Source organism: Equus caballus, chromosome X, assembly GCF_041296265.1.
Source record: "Equus caballus isolate H_3958 breed thoroughbred chromosome X, TB-T2T, whole genome shotgun sequence".
NCBI lineage: Eukaryota > Metazoa > Chordata > Mammalia > Perissodactyla > Equidae > Equus > Equus caballus.
In genome coordinates this window covers 70,136,484-70,150,691 of record NC_091715.1, presented here as the reverse complement: position 1 = coordinate 70,150,691, position 14,208 = coordinate 70,136,484, and the positions used below count along the sequence as shown (strand labels likewise).

The window sequence follows — 14,208 nt, the reverse complement described above, 5'->3', positions numbered from 1 at the left end:
TTATTCCTCAGGAGGAGCTGGTAGAAGACTTCATGTGAGGGAGAAGAAAAGGAAAGAAGCAGAGGATGACTGCAGCCTCTTTTCATCTCAGCATCACAAAGCATGACTCAACAGAGGGATCACTTTCTTGAGACTCTCCAGACCACAGGTTGCTCTTTTCAATCTCATGCTTAGCCCTCTCAGCTCCTTTCTTTTTTCAGAAGTTGTACTGTATGTATGTATACGAACTATTACTTCCCATAAAGTGTTCCATGTTCACAGCAAAAAAAAAAATCCCTAAAATATGGCATAATTCTTGCCCTGTTAGGTGTCCAACAGTCGAAAATTGCTGGGTCTCCAATGCTGGAATACAGGCTACCAGAGATGAGTTTAGGTTTCAGCAACAAAGGAACCCAGCTTCATGGAAGGAAGGCAGTGAATTGACTTGAAAGTAACCCCCTGTGCTCATATTCTTTCTTTTTCCTTCAGCCGCATGAATATCACTGATGGAAGCAAGCAAAAGCCATGACTTTCTCCTTCCACTGGTACTTTTCTGGCCCATGTATATGTCATTGGAAGTCACTCTCTTTTATTAGAACCTCCTTCTTCCCATCTCTTAAGACCCAGAGAGCCATGAATGCTAAGGTTGGGGTTGAATTTGTCGTAGTTACCTCTGCAATTGGGCAATACTCATGTTAATTAGCCTGATACCTACTCTTACCTGATCTAATGGCAGCCACTGGAGAAGCTGTAGCCAAGGCCAGCAACCCTATGGACTCTAGCCCCAGGATTTATCCCTGATGTCTCAACTGATTATGAAATAACCAGTAAGAGTGCTGCCCCAACCCAACCCCCCTTCTGACTTAGTCATCAGAGGTTAGGACTTGTCTTAGGATTTATGATATATAAGGACAGAAATCTTTTTTTTTTTTTATTGAGTTAATGATAGGTTACAATCTTGTGAAATTTCAGTTGTACATTAATGTTTGTCATTCGTGTTGTAGGTGCACCACTTCACCCTCTGTGCCCACCCCCCACCCCACCTTTCCCCTGGTATCCACTAAACTGTTCTTAGTCCATAATTTTAAATTCCTCATATGAGTGGAGTCAAGGTCTATCTGGCTTATTTCACTTAACATAATTCCCTCAAGGTCCATCCATGTTATTGCAAATGGAATGATTTTGTTCTGTTTTGCAGCTGAGTAGTAGTCCATTGTATATCTATACCACATCTTCTTTATCCATTTGTCTTAAGGACAGAAATCTTATGGGTTAATAGTAACAGTATCAGGAGTCTTGGTTACTTTTTGTCTCTCTTGAGGATGGGCAGAATAGGGCATGGGGGAAGTGGGAAGTCTTGTGCCTTTCAAATACATTCCTAAGGTGATTCCTCATGACACCCTTCGTCACACCTTCTGGTGCCTTATCCTGAGCTTTGTCTCCTTTCTTCAGAGTCCTTCTAGTGCACTCCTTGCTCTCACTAACCAGTTTTCATTTCCTGCCCCACCCTGATAGGTTTCATCAGGTGTTTTTTCCTTTCCTTACCCCAGGCCATGTCTGTGACAGCCCACATCTGGGAGGAACCTTATTGTGAATGAGTGAATGAAGCCTCAGTGAGTGTTGCAAGTGACACCTATCTTTCTCTCTCCATATAAGGAGAGAGAAGGAGTGGAGGGCAGAGAGGAAAGAGAGGAAGGCTATGAAATCTCATAATGGAATAACAAATGCTTGACATTTTAGTGGATATTGGACCTAGAAGCCTACCTGAATGAAGGAAGCAAACCTGAGATCCCTGGTGTTTGTGAGTGAAAATAGGAGTGAACTCCTTACTGCCCTTAGGAATGGACGAGGGAGAAAAGTGAGGGGGGGGGGTCATAAAATCCTTTACTTCAGTGGAGGAGTCAGTGAGACTCGCTTCATAAACCTATAATTTTTTAAGGTGGATGGAAGATAAGTTGTTGCACTGCACTGCTTGTGTTGCTACTTGTAAGAGTCACTGCCAACCACTCTTCTCAGGTAGGGCTGCATTTGTGGAGATTTTTGTTGACCCTTGAAAAACATCCCAGTACAAGGTTTGCAACTTAGAACAACTCTGGTTCAGTGACAGGGTGTTAAAGGGGGTGAGGACAGAGGAGGTAGGACAAGTAGTATCAAACAGCTCAGTTTTTTTGTTTTTAATAGGCTGGCTGGGCCAGAGGCAGTAAGCAGAATGGCTACAGGCAACCCCAAACACCAGATATGGCGTAAGGAAACAGTACAATGAAAGGTCAATGATTCTAGCTGTTGTCATTCCTCAGAGCATGATGGAATATCTAAAAGAAAAGGAAGAGCTGCTTTGGAGAAGGATAATAAAGGATTCTTTCATAGAAGAGATTTAGAAGAGGGGAAATGTTCAACTTTGTAACATGGGTATTATAGTTTTCAAAGACATCTGTTCTCTACATGGGTCATGGAGATTGGTACCAGTATCAGCCTGTGGCTGACTAGGCCAGTTTAACTTAGAGGTTTTGTGCTCTTGGAGAGATGCTCCCAATCTCTCTCACTTTGACAGGTGTTCATCTGCAATGAGTCCAGTACCTGAAGGAGCAAGAGGACAACAAGCATCCAGGGGACAACAGTAGCCTTCTGAGTGAAGATAGCAACTGAAAAGATCATGGGCTTGGCTGGATTGGGCTGGGCTTGTTTGTTTTTTCAAAATAAAGAACAGGTTTTTTTCCTTGATGATAAAAGTAATTGCTGATTGTTAAAAAAAAAAAAATAGTGAAAGGTATAGATTAAAAAGTAAAGAATACCTATAATCTTATAACCCAGGAAATAGTAACTCATAAAATTAGAGTGTTTCCTTTTTCACTTTTAGAAAAAATGCATATAACACAATATAAAAACAAAATTGGCATCATATCATGTTGTTCTTCAACTTTGTTCATTTGAAAATAAATAAGCATATTTCCATGTCATTGGCATTCTTTGAAAACACAGTATTAGCTCTCCCATAGTATTTCATATGGATCTAACAATTTATTTAGATGATCCCATGCTGCTGGACATTTTGGATATTACCAGTTTTGCCTATAAAATTGAAGTAATGAACATCAATGTACGTTAATCTTTATGTGCATCTCTAATGATTTCTTTAGAGTAAATTTCTAGAATTAGAATTACTGAGTTTGAATGATGAGAGCATTATTAGGGTACCTGGAAGGTTGTTGAATTGTCTTCAATATAGTTGTACAAATTACATTCCCATCAGTGGTGTATACATGTGCGTATTTCTCCACACATTCATCAAAACATGACCTTTTAAAAATCTGCTCATTCGAGAGAAATATACGTTTGTTGGTTTAGAGATTTTTATTTCTAATTTACATACAGTAAAATTCACTCTTATGGTGTATAGTTCTATGGGTTTTGACAAATATAGAGTCATGTATTCTGCCACTCCAGTACCATACAGAACAGTTTTATCACTAATAATTCCTCTCGTTTGCTCTTTTTGTTGTAAGCCCCTTTCCCCATTCCCAACCCCTGGAAACCACTGATATGTTCTTTATCCCTATGGTTTTGCCTTTTCTGGAACATATTAATGGAATCATGCAATATGTAGACCTTTTGGTCTGGCTTCTTCCACTTAGTAATATGCATTTAAGATTCATCCATGTCATTTGTTATGTCAGTCAATAGTTTATTCCTTTTTATTGTACTTCATTGTATGGATGTAGCACAATTTTTTATCCATTCACTAATTGATGAACATGTGACATGTTTCCAGTTTTGGTGATTATGAATAAAGTTGCTATAAACTTTCAGATACTGGTTTTGAGTTAACCTAAATGTTCATTTCTAGAAGGTCAATGCCTAGGAGTGGGAATGAGTGCCAAACTTTTCCAAAGTTTCTCTATCACTTTGCATTCCCACCACAAATAAATGAGTTCCAGTTGCTCCACATCTTCATCAGCACTTGGTGTTACCATAATTTTGTTTAAATGTTAGCCATTCAACTAGGCGTGTAGTGATATTTCATTCTGGTTTTAGTTTGCAATTCTCTAATGGTAGATGAGTTTGAGCATCTTTTCTTATGCTTATTTGCCATCTGAATATCTTCTTTGTTGAGTAATCTATTCAAATCTTTTGCCCTCTTTTTTATTGGGTTCTTCCTTTTCTTATTGTTGAGTGTTTAGATTTCCTTACATATTCTTGATACAAGTCCTTTGTCAGATTTTTTTGAAATGGGTTCTCTCAGTCTGTGGCTTGTCATTCTATTAACAGTGTCTTTTAATTTGATGAAGTCCGCTTTTTCAAATATATAACAATATAAGTTGGGATGGGTATAAATGGAGTTGAAATGTTCTTAGCTACTTATATTATCCCAGAGATATTTAATAATAACAAATATTTATTATGACTCTAGGGGTAGATCTAAAAGAAAGATCCATTGTGATCCTTATACTGTGTAATCTTCTCCCCTTAAATGTAGGCAGGATTTGTGTCTTGCTTCTAACCAATAGGATAATGGCAAAGGTGTTGGGATATCATTTCCATGAAAATGGTACATAATATTACATATACACTTAAAAATAGCCTCAAAGATGATAAAACATTAATTGATAGAAGTCTATGGAGAAGTTGAAAAATCCACCAAGTGAGTGAGAGAATTCAACAGTTCTTTTCAGTTATTGAGAAATCACATATACAAGTCAACAGCATACAGAAGATTTAAACAACACAACATATAAGCCTCACCAAATAGAAATTGAAATATATATGCTTCTGCTTCAAAAAATTACCAAAAGCATAACTCATTTGAAAGCACACTTGGAACAGTTATGAGAATTGATTCTGCATTAGACCATCACAAATTATTTACTAATTTAAATTATTGGTATCATAGGATCCATGTTGTCTTACCACACTGCAATTAAGTTATATATTAATAAAGAAGGTAAATAAAACATCTACATATATTTCCTAATTTAAAACACATTTCTAAATATCTTGTGGATCAAAGAAGAAATGAGAGGCATCTTAAAATACTTAAAATTTAATAATAATGAAAATACTACATATAAAAAACCTGTGAAACATGGTGAAATTATGCTTTGAGGAAAGTTTATATCCTTAAATAGTTATCTTAGAAAAGAAGAGGGGATGAAAATTAATGAGCTAAGTCTCCAAGCTAAGAGTATAGTAGGAACAACAGGAAAAGTCAAAAGACAGTAGAAGGAAGGAAGTGTTAAAGGTAAAAGCATCAGTTTATGAAATAGAAAACAAAGACACAAGAAAGATCAATAAAATCCCATGTTTGTTTCTTTTACAAAACTAATAAACATTTGACAGTTTCTTCAAGATAAAAAGAAAAGATACATTGAAGTAATATGAAAGAAGGAGGGAACAAAAACCCTAGAGATTAGGGAATATTATTAATTTATGCCAAAAGGATTGAAAATTTAAGAGGAAATAGACAAATTCCTCGAAAAGTGTAACTTAAAACTAACTCAAGAAAAAAATAGAAAGCTTGAATAGTCACATAAAATATTATGCTAATTTAAGTCATTCAAATCTTCTTCAAGACCCAACTATATATGCTTTCTACCAGAAACTGACTTTAAATAAAAATACATAGATGTTATATTATGCAAACACTAATCAAAAGAAAGGTGGAATGGCTATATTAATATCAAAAAGTAGCTTTCAGAAGAAGCAATATTCTCAGGTTAAAGATGGCAATTTACCAAGAAGATATAACAAAACTTGAAGCAAAAATAGCTAGAACTACAAGGAGAAACAGACAAGTCCGGTATTATATTTGGAGATTTCAATACTTTTAAGAATTAATAGAATGATTAGCTAGAACGTTAATAATAAATCTAAACAACACTACATTCAACTTGTCGTTAACATATTTGTAGAATACTATACACAGCAGCAGTAGAATTAATACTCCTTGTGATTGCACATGGAATGTTTGCCAAGATAAACTGTATCCTAATTCATAAAGTAAACAGACTGGCTTCTCTCACTTAGCAATGTGAAATTTCATCCATGTCTCTCATGGCTTGATAACTCATTTCTTTTTATCCCGGAATAATGTTCCATTTTATGGTTGAACCGCAATTTATCCACTCACCTATTAAAGGACATCTTTATAAAGGGTGTCTAATAAAAAATTATTGCCTTCAATTATGGGCCATTATTAATAAAACTGCTATAAACATTCACGTGTAGGTTTTTCTGTGATCATAAGCTTTCACTCATTTGGATAAATACCTAGAAATGAAATTGCTGAATGATACTGTAAATATGTTTAGTTTTCTAAGAAACTGCCAAACTGTTTTCCAAAGTGTACCATTGTGCATTCACACCAGCAATGAATGAGAGTTTCTCCTGCTCCATCTTCTTGATGGCATCTGATGTTGTCAGTATTTAAATTTTTAGCCACACTAACAGATGTGCAGTGGTACCTCGTTGTTGTTTTAACTTGCAATTCCCTAATGACATATATTGAGCATCTTTTCATATGCTTATTTTCCATATGTATATCTTCTATGGTGAGATGTCTATTCAGATTTTTGCCCATTTTAAAATCAGATTGTTCATTTTTTTATTGAGTTTTAAGAGTTCTTGTATATTTTGGATAAAAGTTCTTTATTGGTATATCTCTTGCAAATATTTTCTCCCAGTCTGTGGCTCTTCTCATTCTCTTGACAGCATCTTTTGCAGAGCAGAAATTTTTAATTTTAATGAAGTCCCATTTGTCTCTTCTTTCTTTCATGGATCATGCTTTTGGTGTTGTATCTAAAGAGCCATTGTCAAACCCAAGGTCTTTTAGATTTTCTTGTATGTTATGTTCAAGAAGTTTTATAGTTTTGCACTTTACATTTAGGTGTATGATCTATTTTAAATAAATTTTTTAAAGCATATAAGGTCTGTGTATAGTTTCCAATCAAGGCTTATCACATCTCACCTGGAATGGCAGTCTGCTGGTATTTCTTGTCCTTGCCAATTTCAAGTTGAAAAGACTAAATTCCTGGTTAGTGCAGCCTAGAGTCCAAGGGCTCCTTTCCTTCACCCAGTCCCTATTGATAGGATGGAGATTCTACTCCAGATGTGCCAGACTTAGACTACTGGGACCCTGACTTCTCCTTGCCCCAGCTTTCTCATAGGACAAAGGTTCCACACATGGAGAGAAAAAAACCTACAAGTCAAGAGACTGTCACTCCACCCAGTATCCATAGGTTTTCTGAGAGTTTTTCCCAGAGACAGAGGCCGTTCATTAAAAAAGTGAGCTCCAAAGCTCTACCCAAAGCAAATGACTATTTGAAACAGTGTGGCAAGTTCAAGTCTAAGGGGACTCTTGAAACCATTAGTTCCTCTCAGTTAAGAGAAAGAGGCTATACCATAGGCCAGCTAGTTCACCAGAGAGAACCAGGGAAAGATACGGCTAAAAAGCCCTCCTGGAGGTCGAACAAACTACAAAGACTGGCTTCAAAAACCATCCCTTCATGAATTTAATTGGACCAGACTGCTGAGCAATTTATGCCTCAGAGCATTGTTGAAAACATAGCAGTCAGCTGGTAATTAGTGGAGCCTAAAAGGTGAAATGTAGTAATATGTGAAACAGACAGCTTAAAAGAGTGGTCAGAGAAAGAGATAGTCAAAGAGAGCATTGCTAAAACCTCTGTGATCCCAAGGTGACTATGCACAAGCTCAAGGCTTTGCCCTCTGAAGGACAATAGCAAAAGCTTCCCGTTATAAGGAAACAGACTTCAGTAAAACAGCCTAGCCACAAAACAAACAATAACAACAGCAAAGACCAATGAAAACGAGTCTTGGAGAGGACTGGGGTTAGAATCAAGTGTTCAACATATTACTTAAAATATCTAGTTTTCAACAAAAAATTATGAGATATCCATATTGGTTTATTGTTACTGTTTGTTCTGATAAATAATCAACAAACAAAAATAAGTTGCATTTCTATACTCTAACAATGAAGTAGCAGAAAGAGAAATCAAGAATACACTCCCATTTACAATTGCAACAAAAAGAATAGAATACCTAGGAATAAACTTAACCAAAGAGGTGAAAGATCTGTACACTGAAACCTATAAGACATTGAAAGAAATTGAATAAAACACAGAAATGGAAAGATAGTTCATGCTCTTGGACGGGAAAAATTAACAGTTAAAATGTCCATACTTCCTAAGGCTATCTACAGATTCAGTGGAATCCCTATCAAAGCTCCAACAACATTTTTCAAAGAAGTAGAACAAAGAATCCTAAAATTTATGTGGAACAACAAAAGACCCCTGAATAGCCAAAGGAATCCTGAGAAAAAAGAACAAAGCTGGAGGTATCACACTCACTGATTTCAAAATATACTACAAAGCCATAGTAACCAAAACAGCATGATACTGGCATAAAAATAGACACACAGATCACTGGAACAGAATCAAGAGCCCAGAGATAAACCCACACATTAATGGACAGCTAATTTTTGACAAGGATGCCAAGAACATACAGTGGAGAAAGGAAAGTCTCTTCAATAAATGGTGTTGGGAAAACTGGACAGCCACATGTAAAAGAAGGAAAGTAGACCATTATCTTACACCATACACAAAAATTAACTCAAAATGCATTAAAGACTTGAATGTAAGACCTGAAACCATGAAACTTCCAGAAGAAAACATAAGCAGTATGCTCTTCAACATTGGTCTTAGCATATTTTCAAGTATCATGTCTGACCAGGCAAGGGAAACAATAGAAAAAATAAACAAATGGGACTACATCAAACTAAAAAGCTTCTGCACAGCAAAGGAAACTATCAACAAAGTGAAAGACAACCTAACAATTGGGAGAAGACATTTGCAAACCATATGTCTGATAAGGAGTTAATATCCAAAATATGCAAAGAACTCATACATCTCAAAACAAAAAACTTAACAAGCCAGTTAAAAAATGGGCAAAAGATCTGAACAGACATTTCTCCAAGGAAGACATGCAGATGGCCAACAGGCACATGAAAGGATGTTCAACATCATTAACTATCAGGGAAATGCAAATAAAAACTACAATGAGGTATCCCCTCACTCCTATCAGAATGGCTATAATTAACAAGACAGGAAGCAAATGTTGGAGAGGATGTGGAAAAAAGGGAACCCTCGTACACTGCTGGTGGGAGCACAAACTGGTGCAGCCACTATGGAAAACAGTATGGAGATTTCTCAAAATAAAATAGAAATACGATATGACTCAGCTTTCCTACTACTGGGTATTTATCCAAAGAACTTGAAATCAGCAATTCAAAGAGACTTATGCACCCCTATGTTCCTTGCAGCATTAGTCACAATAGCCAAGACTTGAAAGCAACCTAGATGCCCATCAAGGGATGAATGGGTAAAGAAGATGTGGTATATATACACAATGAAATACTACTCAGCCATAAGGAATGATGATATCTGGCCATTTGTGACAACATGGATCGACCTTGAGTGTATTATGCTTAGCAAAATAAGTCAGAGGGAGAATGTCAAATACTGTATGATCTCACTCATAAGTAGAAGATAAGGACAACAAACAAACACATAGAGACAAGATTGGTTACCAATCTGGTGGTTACCAGAGGGGAAGGTGCGAGGAAGAAGGGTGAAAGGGGTGACACAGCATGTGTGTGGTGATGATGGTAATTAGTCCTTGGATGGTGAACATGATGTAATCTACACAGAAATTGAAATATAATGATGTACACCTAAGATTTATATAATATAAACCAATGTTACTACAATAAAAATAAGTAAATAAATAAATAAAAAGAAATAAGTTCCATGGTCCTTCTGATTTTCATTCTAAGAAGATGAACTTATTGCCTCTGTGATAAACCACCCCACCTCTCGTAGCCACCCAGTTCCTCTGGATTTATTCATTGATAAAATCTGCTGAAATAAAAAATTGAGAAATCCAAATAAACAAGAACATGTGACCCATAAACAGGAAACAAAGTACATAACAAAACTGCCTGTGAGAGGGACCAGATGTCATATTTAACAATGACTTCAAAGTAACCAGTAGTTCAAAGAAATTTAAGAAACTACAGGAAACTATGCTTAAAGAAATAAAGGAAGGTATAAAGACAATGTCTCATCAAATAGAGAATATCAATAGAGATTTCAAGTGGCAGAACAAAGAGTCAGCAAACTCAAAGATAGATCAATAAAATTTATACAATCTAAATGACGAAGAGAAAATAGAATTTAAAAAAATCAAGAGAGCCTCAGAGAAATGTGGCAAAACTTTAATCACATCAACACACATTAACAGAAATACCAGAAGGAGACAAAAAATAGAAAAGAGCAGAAAAACATTTGAAGACATAGATGAAATGTCACAAATTTGATGAAAAAAATAATGTTCATATGCAAGAATCTCAACAAACTCCAAATAAGATAGGGATCTATACACAGATACATCATAGTAAATGTGCTGAAAACCAAGACAAAGATAAAATATTGAAAGCAACAAGAGCAAATGACTCATCACCTACAAGGAAATTCAAATAAGATTAACAACTGACTTCTCATCAGAAACAATGAAGGCCAGAAGGCACTGGGACATCATATTCAAAGTGCAGAAAGAATAAAACTGTCAACCAAAACTCTTGTATCCAACAAAATTGTCTTTCAAAAATGAAGACAAAATAAAGACTTTTGTAGATAAATAAATGTTGAGAGAATTTGAGTGACATCATCAAGATGGCAGAGTAGGTTCCATTCTCCCCACAAAGATCAACAGACAGCTCTCTATGAACAAACAGCCCTGGCAGTGTTCTGGAGTCCACTTAAGAAACCAGCAAGACAGCAGAACAAAAAACTAGAGAATAACTCCAAAAAAGGAAAAAAAAGTCAGCTTCATTTTGCCTGCATCATCCCCCAAGCTGGCATTGCTTAGTGCCAAGAGGGAATTCCCCAGCTAGAAAGAGTTCCTCTCACAGGGAAAGGAAGAGTGATGTGAACAACCACCTTTCCCAGCCTTTTGGGGAAACACAAAAGCCTGCTTCAGTTTCACCCCACCCAGAACCCAGCAAATCTGAGATGTATAGAGATAGCTAGAATTCATGAAGAAAAGTAGGGGCTACCAATAGCAGCCGTGTAGTGGGAGTGATTGAGGTTCCCAGTGACCTGCTCTGCAGACAAACCCAGCAGCTCTTGCCATTGAAGAAACTATGACAAGCACAGCCACCACAGACTCCCTGCAGATTTCACCAGCTTTCACCCACAAGTATTTGCATTCACTGACACCAACCACCTGAATCCCTCCCAGCCCACTAGCTTAGGGATAGCTTCTCTAGCTGAGATCATGTCATTTTTTCTTTTGTGTGTGTGGTGACAACACTTAAGTTCTATTCTCTTAGAAAATTTCAAGTATACATAGCTACTTTGAATTAGTTTTCAGATTATCCCAACATCTATGTAATCTCAGCTTTAGCATCACTTGATTGTCTTTTCCCATATAAGTTGAGATCTTCCAAGTTCTTCATAGTCTGAGTAATTTTGTAGTGTATTATGGATATTTTACATAGTAACTTATAGGACACTAGCTCTTTTTTAAAATTCCATGTGAAATGTATACACTTTTGTTTAAGCAGATAGTCCAAAATAGTTAAATTCAGGCTTCAAGTTACAATCTAACTTCTCTGGGCAATATCAGTTCAGTTAGCAGAGACTTTGCTGTGCTGTTTACATATGTCATTCGTGTGTGCTATATGGTGGCTTGTCTAGGACCTGGACACTATTCTATTTCATAGATAGGCTATCAAAGTCTATGGTATTTAGGTGAAATCCACATATGGGTACCTCAGGGGTGAACCCAAGAATTCATGGTGAACTTTTGGGGATCACTTTTCTGACCTGCTTCCTCTTTGCAATCTTCCTAATACTTTCTGGTTTCTTGTGTCTCTTTTTTTTTTTTTCAGTCCTATGGTCAAAAAATGGGGCCTTATTTACCCCAACATGTCCTACACATCCTTTGACTGTACCCATGAATGGAACCAAGCAACAGGTTGACAGAGAGAAAAAACAATGGGTGCTTACCTCACTGTGGTAAGCAGAATTTCTAACATGTTCTCCCAAACATGTCTCACCCTAATTTCCTTTGTCTGTAAATATGATATCACCCTCATGATTATGTTGTTATATTGCACAGTTGACCTTAAGATAGTAAGATTATCCTGAGTTATCCAGGTGAGGCCATTGTAATTAGATTATTCTTTAAAAGCATAGATTGTTCTCCAATTGGTGGCAGAAAAGGAATTCAGAGAAATGCAGCAGAATAGGAAATTAGAGAGATGTTATGCATGAGACCTTGATGCACCATTGCTGGCTTTGAAGATTCAGAAGTCTACATGAAAAGGAATACCAGTGGCCCTAAGGAGCTGAGAGTGACCCCCAGCTAACATCTAGCAAGGAAACAGAGACTTCAGTCCTACAGCTATAAGAACTGAATTCTGCCAACAGCCTGTATGACCCTAGAAGAAGATTCTTTCCCAGAACTTCCAAACAAGAGCCCAGCCCAGCCAACATTTTAATTTCAACCTTGTGATACCCTGAGCAGAGAAATAAATTTAGTCTGCCTGGACTTCTGACCTACCCAACTATGAAATAATAAATGGGTATTGTTTTAAGCTGATAAGTTTATAGTAATTTGTTACATAGCAATAGAGATCTAATATACCAACCATCTTGGGACCACAGCTCCACAGATTTCTCTCTCTCAGAGTTTTTTTTATTTATTTTATTTTATTTTTTTTGAGGAAGATTAGCCCTGAGCTAACATCTACTGCAAATCCTCCTCTTTTTTGCTGAGGAAGACTGGCCCTGAGCTAACATCCATACCTATCTTCCTCTACTTTATATGTGGGATGCCTGCCACAGCATGGCTTGCCAAGTGGTGCCGTGTCTGCACCCGGGATGCAAACCAGCAAATCCTGGGCAGCCGAAGCAGAACATGCGCACTTAAGCGCTGTGCCACTGGGCTGGCCTCTCTCTCAGAGTTTAAGGCTTCTATAGAGCCCCCATTGCCACAGCTGTTGCTGCCACTTGCTCTGCCATCAGGGCATTGCTTGGGTCCTGGGACATGACAGAGAAAAAAAATAAACGGAATTTCCTCTCACTCTCTCTAAGAATTAGAAGATTCCCTTTTCTTCACATGCCAGAATTAGAGGGCTTCTCTTGGAGTTCTCTCTATCTATTCTGTTGCTCATTTCCGGGTTTCAGGCAGCACTGAATCCAGGCAGGAGATACCTGAGTGGTAACTGGTAAACTCATAACTAGGTCCATGCTACTTCAAATTCTGTTCTTCTTTCCAAATTCAACTGCTATTTACTTTTTTAAGGCCTCAAAAAGCTTTTCAATGCATTCTATCTAAGTTTTATAACTGCATTCACTGGAATAGACATTGTGGAGTATATTTACTTCATTTTGCCCACAACTTGAACCAACCCCCATATTTCAATTACACTTTATCTACATAGTGGCATATATCCATTACATACAATTCTCTCTGCCTTTCTGGCCTCCTTTAGTCATAGTGCTACAGGTATGTTGATCACCACAGTCATTATGTCAATGTTTCTCTAGTCATTTTATTTTTCTGAAGTTCATTCTCTAGTCAATTCCTCAGGAGTGGTTCAAGGCAAAAACATTCCCTGATTTCTTGCAAGTTCATAACAGTTTCCATGTATCCTTTATGCTTGAAATTAAGTTTTGCCTGATATAAAGTCCTAAGCTTGACTTCTGGTTTTCAGTATAGTATGTAAGGAGCTTGCAAGTCATGACTCTTATCCTAACAAAAACAAAAAAACTGAATTAAAAATCAACAATTCTTCTTAGATCCAGCAGAGAACTGAGGTCACAGAGTAAATCACTGCCCCTGAAATGAGAAAGACTGGCAGATACAAAGAACCACAATTATCAGATTAGAAGACCAAGAGCAAAACCCACAGGAATCAGTGTTGGGGTAAAAAGAGAAACTGTAATTGGAGAAGGGTTGAAGCTCAATGTGGACTAGCTTGAGAGTGAAAATCACTAGGGGATGTAGTCTTAGGGAAACACCCACACTTTTGTGAGTTTACCTCCAGGATTCTTACAGTGAAGATCAGAGAAAAGTCCCCTCCTGCTTCCAGTCGGTAGAGGGGGACAGTAGCTATTTTTAAATAATCCCGGGGCATTCTGTTCTTAACAA

General features: G+C 37.1%; 1 non-coding gene across 43 annotated transcripts in view; it reads left to right on the top strand.

Annotated features, from left to right (window-relative positions):
* LOC138921867 (uncharacterized) overlaps window positions 1-12,657 on the top strand; it is an 85,094-nt gene extending 72,437 nt beyond the window's left edge. For 19 of the 43 annotated variants that reach the window (XR_011434793.1, XR_011434775.1, XR_011434774.1 and 16 more), the window contains one exon: window positions 2,531-3,785. This is a non-coding gene — a transcript (uncharacterized protein). Of the gene's footprint in view, window positions 1-11; window positions 274-1,529; window positions 1,781-2,530; window positions 3,786-11,941; window positions 12,069-12,243 lie in introns of those variants that run through there. The other 24 variants (XR_011434783.1, XR_011434773.1, XR_011434766.1 and 21 more) reach the window with 6 other exon arrangements.
* The last annotated feature ends 1,551 nt before the right edge of the window (window positions 12,658-14,208 follow it).